The sequence below is a fragment of the Dermacentor andersoni genome, chromosome 9 (genome assembly GCF_023375885.2).
Source record: "Dermacentor andersoni chromosome 9, qqDerAnde1_hic_scaffold, whole genome shotgun sequence".
NCBI lineage: Eukaryota > Metazoa > Arthropoda > Arachnida > Ixodida > Ixodidae > Dermacentor > Dermacentor andersoni.
The window spans coordinates 136,841,571-136,859,793 of NC_092822.1; the positions used below are offsets into that span (position 1 = coordinate 136,841,571).

At 48.0% G+C, this 18,223-nt stretch overlaps 1 protein-coding gene across 1 annotated transcript in view; it reads left to right on the top strand.

Annotated features, from left to right (window-relative positions):
- egl (Egl_like_exo domain-containing protein) overlaps positions 1 to 18,223 on the top strand; it is a 255,341-nt gene that overhangs the window by 135,175 nt on the left and 101,943 nt on the right. The window lies entirely within an intron of this gene.

The following is an 18,223-nucleotide window of genomic DNA, read 5'->3' on the forward strand; positions in this document are numbered from 1 at the left end:
GTCTTTTTGCGGGTGAATGTTATTAGTTTGCATTTATCAGTGTGTAGAGTCATTTGCCAAGAAGAGCACCAGTTAGTAATATGGTCAAGATCTCGTTGGAGAGCGACGTGATCGGAAGGTGAGCAGATTTCACGATAGATCACACAATCGTCTGCGAACAAGCGAATGGATGACGTTATTTCGGATGGCAGGTCGTTAATATAGATCAGAAAAAGTAATGGTCCGAGTACGCTTCCTTGTGGTACACCAGATGTTACATCGCTGATACTGGAAATAAAGTTATCGACGACGGTGAATTGCTTACGGAATGACAAGAAATTTCTCATCCAAGATACTGTTAGGGAATCTATGTTTAAGCATGAGAGTTTAGCTACGAGACGGCAATGAGCAACGCGATCGAAAGCCTTAGCGAAGTCTATGAAAATGGAATCTGTTTGTATGCCCTTATCCATGTTTAGGAAAATATCCGCAGTCAATTCAAATAGTTGCATTTCACATGATAGTCCTTTTCTAAAACCATGCTGATGTTTAAAGAAGAACTTGTTAGTTTCTAAGTGATTTGTTACATTTGAAAAGATTATGTGTTCTAGTAACTTACCGGGAACGCTTTTTAGTGATATTGGGCGGTAATTGTTAACAGAGCTTTTATTGCCAGATTTGAAGAAAGGTATAACTTTACCGACCTTCCAGTCATACGGAACTTCCCCTGTTGAGAGGGACTGTTGAAACAAGCAGGAAAGGACTGTGCTAGAGGAAACTACAGTATATTTTAAGATTTTTGAATTTATACCGTCCATGCCGGAAGAAGTTGACATCTTGAGGTTGTTGATCAGCTCAGCAACACCAGTGGTTGTTATATTGATGGAGGCCATGTATGTACAATCGAGTTCGATGGGTGTTGGTATATTTGAATGCTCTTCCTTTGTAAATACGGACGTGAAGTAATTGTTAAAGATAGATGCTGAAAGCTCTCGTGCAATCGGCAAGCCATAGCTATCAAGTAGTTGTAAAATGTCGGAATCTTCAACGGGAGAGATTGTTTTCCAAAATTTTTTTTGGGTTGTTTTGAAGCAGTGATTGCAGATCGCAAGAGAAATACTTTTGCTTGGCTTGACGCAGGGCATTACAGTAGGCTGCATCACAAGACTTATGTTTGCTCCAAGACGCAGGTGTGTCAACACGTTTGGCCGTCCTGTAAAGACGCTTCTTTTTATTCTTTAGAGTAAGAAGAGCTTTAGTGAACCATGGTTTCGATGAGTTAACGCGAAATGAAACCTTTGGTATATGCGCATGTGCTAATTTCATTAACTTTTCTTTCTACAGGCACCAATTCTCATTCACTGTCCGCTCAGAAAAAGTTGCTAAGAATGAGGACATGAAGCTTTCCATACTATTGTTAATAGCGCTGACGTTTGCTCTTTTGTGATGAAATACTTGTTTAGTTTTCAGGTGACGTGAGCATGAAGGTGTATGAACTGTGAATTGTAACAACCATGGTCACTGAACCCATCCGTAAAAGTGATAGCGTTAACCCTCTCGGGCACGGATGATAGAACAAGATCTAAAATATTATTGATACGAGTAAGCTGGTTTGTTAATTGCACTAGTGAAAAATGAAGTTTTAGTTGAACGAACTCACAAGATGCACGTGATTGGCCTCGCAAGTTTTGCTAGTCAATGTCTGGAAAGTTAAAGTCAACAAGAAGAAAAATATCAGCTTTGTTATATTTGGATCGAATAGATGTAATGTTATTGTGTAATTCGGAAAGGAAATTGTAGGAGCTATCGGGTGGTCTGTAGCATACACCATAAATTGTATTCGATTGGGAAAATGTTATGCTGACCCACAGAATTTCGAGACTGGATGACATCATCACAAGAAATGACGGGATATGTTTTTTTATGCCGAGCAATACCCCACCACCTCTTCTGTCATCCCTATCTCTGCGATAGATAGTGTAGACATTAGAATCGGGTAGAACTTCGCCATCCGTAATTTCAGAGCTGAGCCAAGTTTCCGTAAGTGCCAATACATCACATTCGCAGTTGTCTAAGTATGACGAAACTTTATTGCGTTTAGGAAGAATGCTACGAATGTTAGTTAATGATATAGATAGGTGCGAGGGCACGATAGGCTCGTGTAGTGAATTGGGTTTTTTCTTAAAGGCACGTGTTCCCAGCCTAGGTCTTTGCTATCGGGGTAGGGGGATTACAGCGGCGGATGCTGCATTGTATGTGTACATATTGTTATCGATTCTTAGTTTATCGAGGGTTAGCTTAAATTGCGCGTTTTTGGTTTTTGCGAAGTCAATCAGTTTGCGCCGAGCGATACGGGTTTGCAAAGAAAAATCCTCACGAACAGCATAATTAGTGTTCTTGAACTTGTGGTTTTTTTCTATTACGCGCTGCTCATCCTTAAAAAAGGCGAACTTGACTATGACCGGCCTATTCTTCTCATCGTTGTATTGACCGAGGCAATGCGCGCGGTCTATTTGAGCTGGATCGATAGTGATACCAAGGTGTTGGTTACATATGTCAATAATTTTTTATTCTGATGATGAGCATGATTCGCTTTTGTCATCTGCGATTCCAAAGAATAGCAAGTTGCAGCGGCGAAGTCTATTTTCTGTGTCTTCACAGCGCGATTGTATTGTTTTTAGCTGTGTGGAAATGCCTTTAGCTATATTCAGTGATTCGGGCAATGTATCGTTGACCGAACTTTTCATTGAAACAATATTGACTTCTACAGCCCGGAGCCTAGTCGACAACTGCTTCAGCTCCACATCAACTGACGCCTGCCAATTCTTTAGTGCTCGCAGGTCATTACGAATCTCGTCCTGGCCGGACTCAATACTTTGCAAGGTTGCGAGAACGTTATCCAGCACATCCGGCCCGGGGTTTGATTCTATATCACCGGATAGAAGTAGGCGCAACCGACATATGCATAAAGAAAACAAGTTTTTGCCACGCTTCAGTAACGACATTAGCTCACTGGGGCACGACACCGCAAAAAGACACCGGTTGCTACTTTTCAGACAAGAACAGCGGTTCAAGTAACCAACCTGAAACATGAGCACGGGTGAGCACTCCATGTCCGAAACAGTGTTGTGCCCCAGCGCGGTGAATGCGGATGGTCGTTTAAATACGGTGCAGCCTATGCTGTCTGTCGAAGTAGTTGGCTTTGAAGATCCCGGTTGCCAGCAGATGAAATGAGTTGCGTGCGATTCATGAAGTGGTCCGGTGGCTGTTTCCAGATAAATGGGCCAGTTGCGCACAGGGCAGCAGGCAATGCCAGAAGAAGGGACACCTGAAACGTGAGCACGGGTGAGCACTCCATGTCCGAAACAGTGTTGTGCCCCAGCGCGGCGGATGCGGATGGTCGTTTAAATACGGTGCAGCCTATGCTGTCTGTCGAAGTAGTTGGCTTTGAAGATCCCGGTTGCCAGCAGTTGAAATGAGTGCCATCCAAGGCTGGCAGTTGCGTGCGATTCATGAAGTGGTCCGGTGGCTGTTTCCAGATAAATGGGCCAGTTGCGCACAGGGCAGCAGGCAACGCCAGAAGAAGGGACACCTGAAACGTGAGCACGGGTGAGCACTCCATGTCCGAAACGGTGTTGTGCCCCCGGTGTCTTTGCAGGCGTTGTGCGAGGCCCCTTGTATGATGTAGTATTGGGAAACATTGAATGTGCCCGTGCACCTAATGACCCGGCCACTTCATGGTCTCCGCAGAAACATAACAGCGACAAGACGAGTTACCCTGCCAATCGGATGTCATCCACCGCTCAAGCAGAGCTACCAGACGTAGAGGGCCAAATGTTGTCCACAGCTAAAAATGCAACCGCCTCCTCGAGACATACTGAAGACGACGAATCTGGTACTGAGCTCGTTGCTGTGACAAAGGAAACAAAGATATTGTTCCTGCCTACACTGCCTGTCCCGTAACCCGCAGTCATTGGAATAGAGTAAGGCAAATTAAAAGCTTTACAGAGGAATGATGGGTCTTTGAGGAGATGCTTCGAAAAGGTCGGCAAGATGATGATTGCGGATGGCCGCACAAGCAAATATTACTTACAGGATGACATCTTATACAGGAAGCACGCAGTGTCAGGTGGGAAAATAATCGACCAGCTAGTGGTGCCAAAAGATCTCAGGTGGACGGTGATGAAGCTGGCTCATTAAGGGATCCTCTCCGGTCACCAGGGTGTGACGAGAACGATGAATAGAATCGTTGCTGAATTTTACTGGCCAGGGGTCCAGTCGAAGACGAAATGGTTTGTTAAATTGTGCGACGTCTGCCAAAGAACAGTGCCGCGCCATTTAGTTGGACATGCTCCACTGGGTACGATGCCTGTAATTGACACTCTCTTTGTTTGCATAGGCATCAATATTATTGGTCCTTTATCCCTTACTTCAGATAAAGGCAACCATTACATCCTTACTATGGTTAACTTCGCCACCAGATACTCTGACGCTATCGCCCTGCCATCTACCGAGTCAAGAACTGTTGTGGAAGGACTCGTCGAAATGTTTTCCCGAGTGGCCTTACCGTGGGAGAGTGTCAGCGACCCGGGATCTTATTTCATATCACTGGGGTGAAGGAGTTCAGTCGTCTTCTGTCAGTTAAGCAATTGCCTACCACGCCGTACCACCCCATGGCAAATAGATTAGTGGAACAACTTAACGGCATTCTAAAGCCCGCGCTAGAATGGATGTGCCAAGAGCAACCTAGATGTTGGGACCGCTACCTCGGCCTGCTAGTCTTCACGTACCGGGAAGTGCCACAGAGTAGCATTGGTTACTCGCCACTTGAACTCTTGTATGGCCGTTATGTCAGTGGTCCGATGGCTGTGCTAAAGGAATTGTGGACAAATCCCCGTTTGGAAAGCGACACGAAATCTTATTATGAATACATCATGGAACTGCTCAACGGCTAGAGCGTGCATGCACCATTGCCGCGCAAGAACTCACTAAAGCGAAACAGCAACAGAAGATCTATTATGACAGGAAAGCCAAGATGCGAGAGCTTAATCCTGGAGACAAAGTACTTGTTCTACTGCCTGGTGAAAGGAATAAGTTTATACTCATGTGGTAGGGGCCTTTCAATGTTACAGAAAAGTCTGTTGGACTATGTTGTTGACCTTGGGAGCAACACAACGGTATTTCACATAAATATGTTGAAAAAATATGAAGAGTGACCCAACAGCGAATTGCTTGAGGTAACAGCGACAACGGTTGGTGCAGATGACGCGACAATATCTAGAGCTTGAAGAGACAACGCCGCCATACCCATGCCTCGTCCGAACGCAGACATCAAAAGACGTCGCCATTTCGAACCAACGATCTATGGATCAGCGACTCCAAGTTGAAGCTGCCCTTACAACCTACGACAATATATTTTCCTATCTGCCTGGAAAGACTGATGTCCTGCAATGTCATTTGAAACTGACTACTGCTGTGCCCATACAAGTCCAGCAATGCCCTATGCCATTCGCTGTCAAAAATGCCATGGAACAAGAAGTCCAGGACATGCTGAAGTTAGGTATCATAGAAAAATCAGTCAGCATATCAGGCACCCATTGTCGTGGTCAAAAAGGAAGATGGCACTGTGCGCCTCTGCATAGACTTTCGACAACTTAATCAAACTAGTTCCAGACTGTGAGCCCATTCCTAGAGTAGAGGTGATGTTTGCCAAGCTCACTAAAAGTCACTAGTTTTCTAAATTTGACTTCACAAAAGGGTACTGGCAAGTACCCATGGCCCCTGAGTCCAAAGAAGCCACTGCATTTTCATGCCACTCTGGACTATACCAATTTAAGTACATGCCTTTTGGCATTAAGACAGCACCTGTTATCTTCAATTGATTGATGAGGGAGGTTGTTGGAGACATTCCTCAAGTTTACTATTACTTTGATGACGTTCTTGTGGCCACAGAAACATGGGAAGAGCATTTAAAGACTTTAAATTGCTTGTTTCACAGAGTGAGCACAACCAAACTAACCATAAAACCCAAGAAAAGTGAAATCAGCTCCCTAACAACATGCTTCTTAGGCCATGTGGTAAGTCAAGGCGTTTTACAGCCCTTGAAAGGCACCGCCAACAAGATCAACACTGCTACGCTGCTAAATGACCTTAAATGATGAAGGAGCCCAGGGCCTTCTTAGGACTCATGGGATATTACCAGGACTTTGTTCCAAGCTACGCTGAGCTTGCCCATCCACTCACTGACCTTACGAAGAAGGGCTCTCCGAACCGGCTGAATTGGCAGACACCGCACGAAGGGGCATTTGTACAACTAAAGGAGCTGTTGTCACAGCAGCCTGTACTAAAGGCTCGAGATTTGAGCAAACACTTTGTGCTATGCACAGATGCCTCTTCGAGAAGTCTCGAAGCAGTTCTTTTGGAAGAACACGACGGGCATTTGCATCCCGTGTCCTATGCTAGCTGGGAGCTTTTGCTGCATGAAGCTGCCTACTCCACAATTGAGAGGGAGTGCCTCACCATAATGTGGGCAGTAGAGAAATTTCACGTGTACCTTTACAGTAAACCGTTCATACTGCAGTCTGACAACCAACCACTGCGATACCTCAATTCCGTGAAGCACATGAAGAGTCGTGTACTATGTTGGAGTTTACTCCTTATGGATTATGACTTTCATGTAGATTATATTCGTGGCTGTGACAACGTTGGTGCAGACTTGAAGCGAAATAGCTATGGACCCAGGTTAATATGACATGAAAGTTATAGCGTGAACTGTGTGACTCTTGATACTCCGTATTGCTACCCTCCTCGACTTCTTGAACTTGGGGGGGAAATGTGACAGGAGTTTGGACTATTTGATTCGCACGGCCGAAGGCACGTGACTGCTGTGGGGCGGCGACGGATGAAGAGGAAGAAAAGGGCCGATGTCTGGGCTGAGGCAGCAGCCATGTGAACTGCCTGAGCAGCCTGGGCTGGCCTTTCGTGCCAAACGAGCCAAGCAGTTCGTCTAGCCAAGTGTTCCTGGGTGTGCTGGCAGAACAGGCTGGGCTGTCCTTGGGCTTGAACCAGCCTGCTCCACTGCTGGGCGAGCATCCGCTGCCGGCATGTTCCAGTGCAGCCAAACCTTTCAAATGGACTATCCTGTAATGGGCAGACGTCCCGACCCAGCTATGACACCAGTGGCAAGTCATGTTCTGGGCCTCCACCCCGGCCTCCAGCCCCTGCATCACCCGCTGCTCCAGATTCATTGTTGAGGCTCTTCGTGCCGTGAGTGTGTAATAGCGACACACGATCATATGTCTTCCTACGTGGACGCTGTGGATGACTACCTAAGCGACAGACACTCAGGCCACGGCGGGCGCATTTCGATGGGGGCGAAATTCGAAAACACCCGTGTATTTAGATTTAGGTGCACGTTAAAGAACCCCAGGTGGTCAAAATTTCCGGAGTCCTCCACTACGGCGTGCCTCATAATCAGAAAGTGGTTTTGGCACGTAAAACCCCATAATTTAATTTAAGACAGACACTCAGGTAGTGAATCGTGTGTGTTATTGTGTACGTTACTCTAGTCCTGTCCCCGTGTCATTAAAGCCTCTCTGTGTTCATTGTGCCATCCCTGTGTGTTTGAGGCCTGGGCCCACATCATTCTATCACAGTAGTGCCGTTGTACTGTCTTGCTTGCGCTTTATTTCGGTGTTCATCAAGCCAGCATGGTATCGCGGAGTTTGCTGAAGGAGAATGTCGCATTCTAGGTTTAAGATAAGCTTTTTCTATGTTTATAGGTGATAGCATGGCTTTGCAAAAGAGCTGCTGCAATCGCACTTGGCACATAGTTAGGAATGGTATTAGCGAATAAGGCAGACTATGGTTCAAGCGCCACGGCGAGAGCCGCCACTTCGATCGGTGCCGCAATATTCGTTGACACAAAACTTTTCCATCGAGTTTGAGTCACTGTGTTATTTTGGTGAAATAGCATCGCCGACACAACCACAAAACCCTAGTTGCATCTCAAGCATGTGCAGTGGCGCTGACGCTTTTTTTTCTTTTCTTCTTTTGCGGCTGCAATATCTTTGTGGCCTCTATTCAAAAACTCCCTAATGTATGTAATGTATGTATATTGCATAATGCCATGGCCAGTGCAGGCACGCTTTCTTGGTCGAACTTCCGGTGAGCCTTTGCCTACAAGCTGTGACTGTTGCAATGTGTTGGATCCTGGGTTAATAAACCCATGTTTGTTGACAATCTGTCCGTGGTGCCTTCTCTGTGCTGTATCAACGAACCCGGCCGTAGTGCCCTTTGTGCGTCGCAGTGTGCTGTGTCCTTTCCTGACGGCGGTTTCAGGGTAAGCTTCGCGCAAACCTGTCTAAGGGAAAAAAAACTGAAAAATGTGCTTGTAAATGTCAAAGCCAAGCTTCCGAAAGAAAGGTACCTAGGTGTTGTGTACAATATTCCTTGTGCAGACTGTAATTACGGAGACACATGAGACACGTAATTTTCAAAAGTACATCAAGGAACACTATCATGACGTCAAAAAACAAAGTCTCTTGTAACGCTTTTTGCCGATAATGCCAACCACGCAACCATATTGGAAAACATCGAACGAATAGGACTAGGGCAACGGACGTATAACTACATCAAGAGCTTCCTATCAGATAGGAAAGCAGCCATCTCTGTCGGAGGGTTCAAGTCGCCCAAGATCGACATAGGGGTGCCGGCACGCCACAAGGCTCTGTCATCTCGCCGATGCTGTTTAATCTCGTCTTGATGGGACTCCCCGAAAAATTAAATAGCAGCCACTAGCAGCAGCCATTTCCAGCCAATAGACTAGCAGCCATTTGCGACCGTCCGGCTGATAGTTTCGGCGGTACAAGATGGCGTCCCGTAGCACGAAATGGGTGGCTTGGCGACGAAGGGCTCGAGGGCATGTAGCCATTGAAGAACTGTGAAGAATGTCAATGAGAGACACAATCCACGGATCTTTCCTCTGTTCAGACGGCATGTCAGTAACAGCAAGTGTAGCAACCGGGCACTCTATGGATGAGGGTGGCGTTTTGTCGGATCGCATGGGCGATCGGGAGAGTGCATCGGCATCAGAATGTTGGCGCCCGGATCGATAGATGACGTGAATGTCAAATTCTTGGAGCCGAAGAGCCCAACGTCCAAGACGGCCTGACGGATCTTTCAGTGATGCAGGCGAGCAAAGCGCGTGGTGGTCTGTCACAACATCGAACGGATGGCCATACAAGTAAGGGCGAAATTTGTTTAACGCCCAAACTATAGCCAAGCATTCTTTCTCTGTGACAGAATAATTGGTTTCTGCCTTCGTGAGGGCACGACTCGCATACGCAAAGGTAACAAACACCATAAAAATAATCAAACGAATTACTAAAAAGCACCAAGGTATGAAGGAAGAAAGTATCATGCGGCTGATACAATCATTCGTAATCAGTCAGATCACATACATAGCAGCTTTGCACAATTGGTTTGTGGCTGAAAAGCATAAAATTAACAACATGATAAAAAAGCATACAAACTAGCACTAGGGATTCCCATCAGTACGAGCACGGATCTCTTGCTAAAGTTAGGACTCCACAACACACTGGATAAACTCATAGAAGCACAACAAACATCTCAAGTAGAGCTACTAAACAAAACCAAAACAGGACGGCATACACTAAGCAAACTAGGAATTAATTACCACAATCTATACGGGGAAAAGAGGACGATAATGAGAGAAATTCGTGACAAACTCCTAGTACCAAATATACCCAAGAACATGCATCCAGGTTACAACGACGGCAGACGCAAGAGTAGAGCAGAGAAAATTATCCGAAGCTTTGGGTCAGACAACAGAGCAATTTTTGTAGACGCGGCTGAATACCCAGACAGAAATAGCTATGTAGCAGTAATCGTAGATCACACCCAAAAACCCCTTACAAGCGTATCAGTTAATACCAAACATTCCGAGACAGCAGAGGAGGTAGCCATTGCACTAGCATTGGTTTCCACGAATGCTCAGTACATCATTAGCGATTCTCAAGCGGCCATTAGAAGTTATGCAAAATGTAGGATCTCTGCTGAGGCATGGAACATCATCAGAGTCAATGAAGCAAAATTCTCCAATGCAGAGAAGAACGGCAGGCAATTGGTCTGATTTCCTGCGCATACGACTCCAGACATTCCGGCAGTCAACCTCAACGAGGTAGCACACCGCGAAGCTCGAGGTCTTACTCGCCGAGCTGAGCAAAGAGCGACTTTCATCGGTCAGCAGAACGCGGAGGAGGAAATCTGGAGAGAAAAAGATATATTGAAAGGGGGTTTATTGCAGCTCGTACGCGGGATCGCAAGTAGCGCTTGATCGCGAGTCCTAGGCATTCGCATCAGCAGCCCGAGCTCGGGTCTCGCGCCGCAGTGGTGGCAGTCCGCACAGCGCCACATGCATATTGCCCACTACAATTGCCCCCGCGGCGAAGAGGAGCCATCCTGGCGACCTAAGGGGATGACACGATAAGGGGGTCGTGGTGCGGTTTCAGGCGGCTGACGTGAACCGTCTCGCGGCCACGGCGGCGTTTGTCCGAAGATGGCGTCACCGGTTCGACCACATAATTCACAGGCGATGTACATGCGATGACCCGGTACGGACCCTGATATTTCGGAGCAAGCTTTGGGCTAAGGCCTGGAGATTGGAAGGGCAGCTGAAGCCAGACGTGAGAGTCCACGGCGATGGACTGTGTGGGCTGCCCGTTGTCGTGGCGATCTTTGTGAATTCCTTGGGTAGCCGACGTGAACGAGCGAGCCAGTTGGCGGCACTCTTCAGCATGGCGAGCAACTTCGGAAAGAGGGGTGAATTCAGAGGCATCCGGATGATATGGTAGCACGGTGTCGAGGGTAGTGAATGGTTCACGTCCATAAAGAAGGAAAAATGGTGAGAAGCCTGTGGTAGCCTGAACGGCGGTATTATACGCGTACGTCACAAAAGGGAGGACATCGTCCCAATTGGAATGATCAGACGCAACATACATAGTGAGCATGTCACCAAGAGTGCGGTTGAAGCGTTCCGTTAGACCGTTAGTCTATAGGTGATATGCCGTAGTGGTGCGGTGAATAGTGCGGCAAGCGGCGAGCAGCTCATTAATAACTTCGGACAGGAAGACACGGCCTCTGTCGCTGAGCAGTTCTCATGATGCGCCATGCCGTAAGATGAAATGCCGTAGCATAAATGCGGCGACGTCGCGAGCAGCAGCCGAAGCAAGCGCAGCAGTTTCTGCATATCTTGTAAGGTGGTCTACTGCGACAATTATCCAACGATTTCCTTTAGCAGTGCATGGAAGAGGCCCATAAAGGTCAATGCCAATCCGATCAAAAGGACGTGCAGGACACGGTAAAGGTTGCAGAGGGCCTGTCATATGAGATGTCTTGCATCGCTGACAAGCTACACATGACCGAATGTATTTGCGGACATAAGAATACATGCCGCGCCAGTAGTAGCGCTGGCGGAGCCGCTCGTAGGTTTTCAGGACGCCAGCATGAGCTTGTTGTGGGTCGGCGTGGAAATGCGTGCATATGTTGGAGCGCAAATGGCGAGGGATGACTAGCAGCCATTTGCGACCGTCCGGCTGATAGTTTCGGCGGTACAAGATGGCGTCCCGTAGCACGAAATGGGTGGCTTGGCAACGAAGGGCTCGAGGGCATGTAGCCGTTGAAGAACTGTGAAGAATGTCAATGAGAGACACAATCCACGGATCTTTCCTCTGTTCAGACGGCATGTCAGTAACAGCAAGTGTAGCAACCGGGCACTCTATGGATGAGGGTGGCGTTTTGTCGGATCGCATGGGCGATCGGGAGAGTGCATCGGCATCAGAATGTTGGTGTCCGGATCGATAGATGACGCGAATGTCAAATTCTTGGAGCCGAAGAGCCCAACGTCCAAGACGGCCTGACGGATCTTTCAGTGATGCAAGCCAGCAAAGCGCGTGGTGGTCTGTCACAACACCGAACGGATGGCCATACAAGTAAGGGCGAAATTTGTTTAACACCCAAACTATAGCCAAGCATTCTTTCTCTGTGACAGAATAATTAGTTTCTGCCTTCGTGAGGGCACGACTCGCATACGCAACCACATATTCTGGAAAGCCAGGCTTACGTTGTGCAAGGACGGCTCCAAGACCAACGCCGCTGGCGTCCGTATGAACTTCGGTCGGTGCAGTGGGGTCATAGTGGCGTAGAACAGGCGGTGAGGTAAGCAGGCGACGCAAAGTGGTGAAGGCTTGGTCACATGCCGGAGTACAATCGCGAAGGTCACCAGGGTCAGCCAGGAGCTTCGTCAGGGGAGCGATGATGCAGGCAAAATTGCACACAAAGCGTCGAAAATAAGAGCAAAGGCCGACAAAACTTCGGAGCTCCTTCAGTGTAGTCGGCCGTGGAAATTCTGCGACAGCACGAAGTTTGTCAGGGTCGGGAAGGACGCCGTCTTTGGAAACGACATGGCCAAGTATGGTCAGCTGGCGGGCTCAGAAGCGGCACTTTTTCAAGTTAAGTTGAAGGCCGGCGGTGGCAAGGCAAGTAAGGACTTCGCGTAGACGAGAGAGGTGAGTGGTAAAATCAGGGGAGAAAACTACCACGTCGTCTAAATAACAAAGGCTTGTCTTCCATTTGAGGCCTTGCAGAATGTGATCCATCATCCTTTCGTATGTCGCGGGCGCATTGCAGAGGCCGAATGGCATTACTGTAAACTCATACAGGCCATCAGGCGTAATGAAAGCTGTCTTCGAGCGGTCGGATTCATCGACTGGCACTTGCCAATAGCCCGATCGCAAGTCCAAGGAAGAAAAGAATTCAGCACCATGTAGACAATCCAGGGCGTCATCTATGCGCGGTAGAGGATAGACATCTTTTCGTGTAATCTTGTTGAGGCGACGATAGTCCACACAGAAACGAATCGAGCCATCTTTTTTCTTCATTAGTACTACGGGCGACGACCAAGGGCTGCAGGATGGCTTGATAACACCACGGTCAAGCATGTCTTCAACTTGCTCGGTGATGACACGACGCTCTGTGGATGACACGCGGTACGGACGCTGGCGTAATGGTTGCGTGATGTCCCGTATCAATGTGGTTGGAGACGGTACTTGTGCGGCCTAATGATGCTTGGTTCCAGTCAAAAGAGGCGTGAAAATCATTTAAAAGAGTTATTAGCTGCTCACGTTGTGTCGGCTCGAGGTCATCGGCAATGGAGCGACAAAAAACATCCGGTGGTACTCGGTCAGATGGCACATGGGGTGTCAGCGCTGTTACGTTGGCAGTATCTACGTCGTCAGTAATAGGGAAATGCACAATAACGTCAGCGTCCACAGACTCGATGGTACCAATAGTCTCGCCACAGTGCAAAGCCAAAGTGTACGAATGTGGGTTTGAAATCAGTATTTCTGCAGCACCATGGTGAACCGTAAGGAGGGTGAAAGGCAACAATATAGGCTGGCGGCGAATGAAGACGGCAGCGGGTGTAAACATGACCGTCACTTCGGCAAGCGATGCACATGAAAGAGGGACAAATACAGCACTGTGAGGAGGAAGGTCAGTATCTGAAGTTACACACATCCTGCTAAGATCCTGAACTTGAAAGTCGTGAGATGGCAAATCGCACAGAACGGAGAACTGAACCTCAGCACGTGCACAGTCAATGACGGCATGATGGCGCAACAGAAAATCCCAACCGAGAATCACATCGTGGGAGCAACAAGTTAACACAAAGAAATTAATCGAATACAATATGTCTCGAATCAGCACCCTGGCAGTGCACATAGCGACTGGCTGTTCTAAGCAATGGTACCGACGGCTTCATGGTCACTTTCCGTAATGCACGACAAAGCTTCTCACTAATCACGGATACAGCAGCACCTGTATCGACGAGCGCAAGAGATTTGATGCCATCAACGGACACTTCAATAACGTTAGCGGGGGAAAAAACAAGGACTTTGATGTTCTGACGATGACACAGTTCGTGCCTCAGGAACTGCGGAAATCAGTTTTCCGCCTCAGTAGTACTGGCACTGGGTCTACGACGCATGGGTGAGAGTGAGCACCGACGAGGGGAAGGCGAGCGACGAGTGCCGTAGAGCTGTGACTGCGGTGCCGGTATGTCATCAGCAGCGTAGACTTCCGGTGGTGGTCGTGAAGGCATACGGAAAGGTCGAAAGTCGGAGCTGGGTCGTCGCGGGGTGCCCATGAAGGCCGGCAAGCGCCGGCGGCAGAAGCGCACTACATGACCTGGGGTACCGCAGGCATAGCATATTGGGCGGTTGTCAGCAGTGCGCCAAGGATTTGTACCCTGCTGCTGTGCACTGAAAAAGGGATCCTCCGGCTGGCGAGGCGAAGGCCGAGGAGAGAACACCGGCGGGCGAGGCGCTGAAAACGGAGGAGAGAACCCCGGCAGACGAGGCGCCCGTGCAACGGCTTCAGCATACGTCAGAGGCGCGGCCACGGGAGCCGGCTGACACGGAGGTGGAAGAGCTTCGGTCACTTGCTCTTGAATTATCTGTCGGATCGCTGGAGCCAAATATTGAGAAGGATTCTCCGTGGTCGGCAAAATCGAGAGCTGGCGTGCAACCTCCTCGCGCACAAATTCTTTTATTTGCGTCAGCAAGGTTGTGTGGTTGTCGCCAATAATTAATGATGCTAACGAATCTTCCGTAGGCGGTGGGCGCTGAGCTAAGATGCGTTGTTTCCGTAGCTCGTCAGAACTTTGGCACAAATTGATAACTTCGGCCATGGTACGCGGATCCTTCGCTAACAACATTTGAAAGGCGTCCTCATCAATGCCTTTCATAATGTGTTTTATCTTGTCCTGTTCTGACATTGAGGGATTCACGCGCTTACACAGGTCAATGACATCTTCGATGTAACTTGTGAAAGTTTCACCGTGATGTTGCAGACGCCCCCGTAAGCGTTGTTCTGCGCGAAGCTTGCGCACAGCGGGGCACCCAAACACTTCTGCGAAACTTGTCTTGAATGTGCCCCATGTTGCGAAATCGTGTTCGTGGTTTCGGAACCAGAGGTTCGCGACGCCGGTTAAGTAAAACAGCACGTTGTGCAACTTGGTGACGTCGTCCCACTTGTTATGCTGGCTCACCCGTTCGTAAGATGACAACCAATCCTCCACGTCATGATCATCGGTGCCGCTAAAGATGGCAGGATCACGCTGGCGCAACACACCGGAAACAATGACCGCCGGAGGCTGTGGTGCATCTTCCTGGGTGGTTTCGTCAGGCGTCGTCGTAGCAGTCGGTAGCGTCCGGCTTCGGAGTTCCAGTTTCCGAGGTCTACCCCGCAGCTCCACCAAATGAAAGGGGGTTTATTGCAGCTCGTACACGGGATCGCAAGTAGCGCTTGATCGCGAGTCCTAGGCGTTCGCATCAGCAGCCCGAGCTCGGGTCTCGCGCCGCAGCAGTGGCAGTCCGCACAGCGCCACATGCATATTGCTCACTACAGTTTATATAACTCGTTCAAAATTCTTCTGTATACTGTTGTTAACCTATATGTGTCCCACCCCTTATGTAATACCCTCACATGAGGGTCTTTAAGGAAATAAAGTGAAGTGAAGTTCCGACAGAGAAACTTGATATGGTCATCGATGAACAGGTGTAGCATTGCCAGTATGAATGAGATGCTTGACCATGAGTGTCTTTCCTGAAGGGCGATCGTTGAAGTCAAAAATGTCTCGGTAGGATGATAAAACTTTGCAAAGCTCTTCAGCCTGCGTAGAGGACAGGTCCAGCATTTTCCTAATTTTGGGATCGGCGCCCGAGGCTGGCGTGAGGTGCCTGCTAAGCTTAGAAGAATCATTGGTTGATAAAGTCACCACTTGATGGTCGCCTAGAGAATCAACGTTGGCAAGGCAAATACCTTGCAGTAGAATTTGCTTTGCATTCTAAAGTTAAAAATAGGCATTTGAGTCCAGTTAGCAGTAGTAGTAAGAATAAGAACACCGTGAGGCACGGTGACATCATACTGCAGTGGAATGTTGGGCAGAGGAGTGATGAGGTACACTCTATCAGGAACAGGTGGGGGAGGCAACAATTCAATATAGGCTAATGACTTCGGTGGCAGGCAAATAAAGTTGTTGGGGCATAGTGGCACATGGGTGTGTCAGAAAGTTCTGCGAGAAATCTTGTCTGACAGCGGCCTGAATCATCACAATTCTGGTTGCTGGCAGGTCAGGAGGTGTCATAGAGGAGGTTGGCGAACAGGTGGCCTCGAGCTTGTGCCGTACAATGCGGGTTACATCGTCACAGGTGGTCGGCTCATTTGGGCAACCCTCCCCTGTCGACGTAGCAGCAGTACAGGGTAGCCACGTGATGTGATGTGTGATACGGTGGCTCTTAGCTCGTTCAAGGCGACGGTATTCTTTTATGTTGGCATCTATAGTCAAGACGTTGCCGAAAACAAGGAAATTGAAAGTATTGGCCGTGATTCCTATTAGTACATTTGCCACTTTATCTGCTTGAGACATAGTGTCATCAGCTTTGCGGCAAAGAGCCAAGATGTCTTGGATGTATGAAACGTATGGCTCTGTAGACGTCTGAAGATGAGTTGCGAGACCCTTTCTCGCACCAACCTTGCATCCAAAAGGGTCGCCGAACAGTTTGCGCAGCATTTCTTTGAACATATCCAAGCTGGTTATCTCATCTTCATGCGTTTGCAGCCACATGCATGAGGTGCTGCTGATATAAAAGATTACATTCACAAGCATAATCGTTCGGTCCCACCTGTTATAAGCACTGATGCTTTCATAGAGCTTGATGTCATGTCATGTCTCTCCAGGCCAGAGAACACACCATAATCGCAGGGGTGGGCAACCATGACGATTGAAGCAGGCTCACGAGCCACAGTTGTTGATGCTGCATTCTCTTCACCGGGAGGATGGTGACAAGCTCGATGTACCAACTGCTGTGGAACTCCGTGGTGAGGATGGGGGTTGCAAATCTCCACCAAAATGTTACGTGTGGAAAGACAAGAGGGACTATGTATGCAGTATTTACACTGGAGGCAGATTGTTACAGGCAGACACTCGCTTCCACTAAAAGTCCAGACACTTCATTTTCTTTTTCGCGGCGACTTGTCTCTTGAGTATCTGTTGACGGTATTGTAATAATATGGTCATGATTAACAAAATCGAGCCCCTCTGTTCTCATACTTCTCTCATTCATTTATTTTGAGGGTCTTGAACCTGGCAGCCTAGAGCATGCGAGGGTTTATACCTGCTCTTCTAAGATCACACATTATGTGATGCTATCAGGCAAAAAAGGATGTTCTACATCCGCCCACCTTGGCCTTGAGTGGTGCCAGTTAACACTCCTAAGGCTACATCTAGTAATTTGCTGTGACATAGTTACTAGTGCAAACAAGACTACGGAAAAAAGGTGGGACAGGACAGAGCACTGTACTTCAACTGACAAGCTTTATTCAGAAAAACATGTAAAGAAGCCACCGTATGCTGAAATAAATGTGCAGACAGATGCATAAACGAATGTGGCACCTAGTAGACTACCAAATGCGCAACAAAGCTGGTAAGAGCCCATGGCAAGCATTACGAAGCATATACCAGGTTCTTCTTGAGGTACAACAGTTCTTTATCAGTGAGTGCCATTGATGGTGCGCTTACTCATTCATCAGCAGCTATTGAAGTGCAAAATGCCTCAAATATTTCCTTGTCTAACTGCCTGGTGAACCATCTGAGCACTTGCATGTTATGAAAACGCAGGGAGCATTTACGAGTACATCATCGGCAGTGGTCAGCCAAATGGCCAGCGCATGCTAGAGTGTTTACAGCGTTAAGGCGTACCCTAAGCTGGTCATTCAGGCACCTGCTTGTTTGTCTGATATAGCACTTTCCACAGGGAGTGGAATCCTGTATACAACCCCTACGTTGCAGTTAACAAAGCGGGCGACATGCTCTTTGGTGCATGCACCATGACTCCTGGTGTTTGACAGCCTGCTGATTCTTGCGAGCTTTAGCGGTGCTGAAAACACAACACCTACACCATAACATAGCAACTAAAGTGGTAACAGCAAAAACCCACGCTTTGTCTTCATTGTCTTTGGTTTGCCTGACCTAGTCTTCTTCATCGCAACAATATTTTCTGTTTTCTGAAATTTCGGCAGAAAAATTTGAAGAAAAATGCACGTGTGACAGCTTTTGAATGGAAATAAAACGATTGCTCTCAATCTTGCTGAAATAAATCTCTGG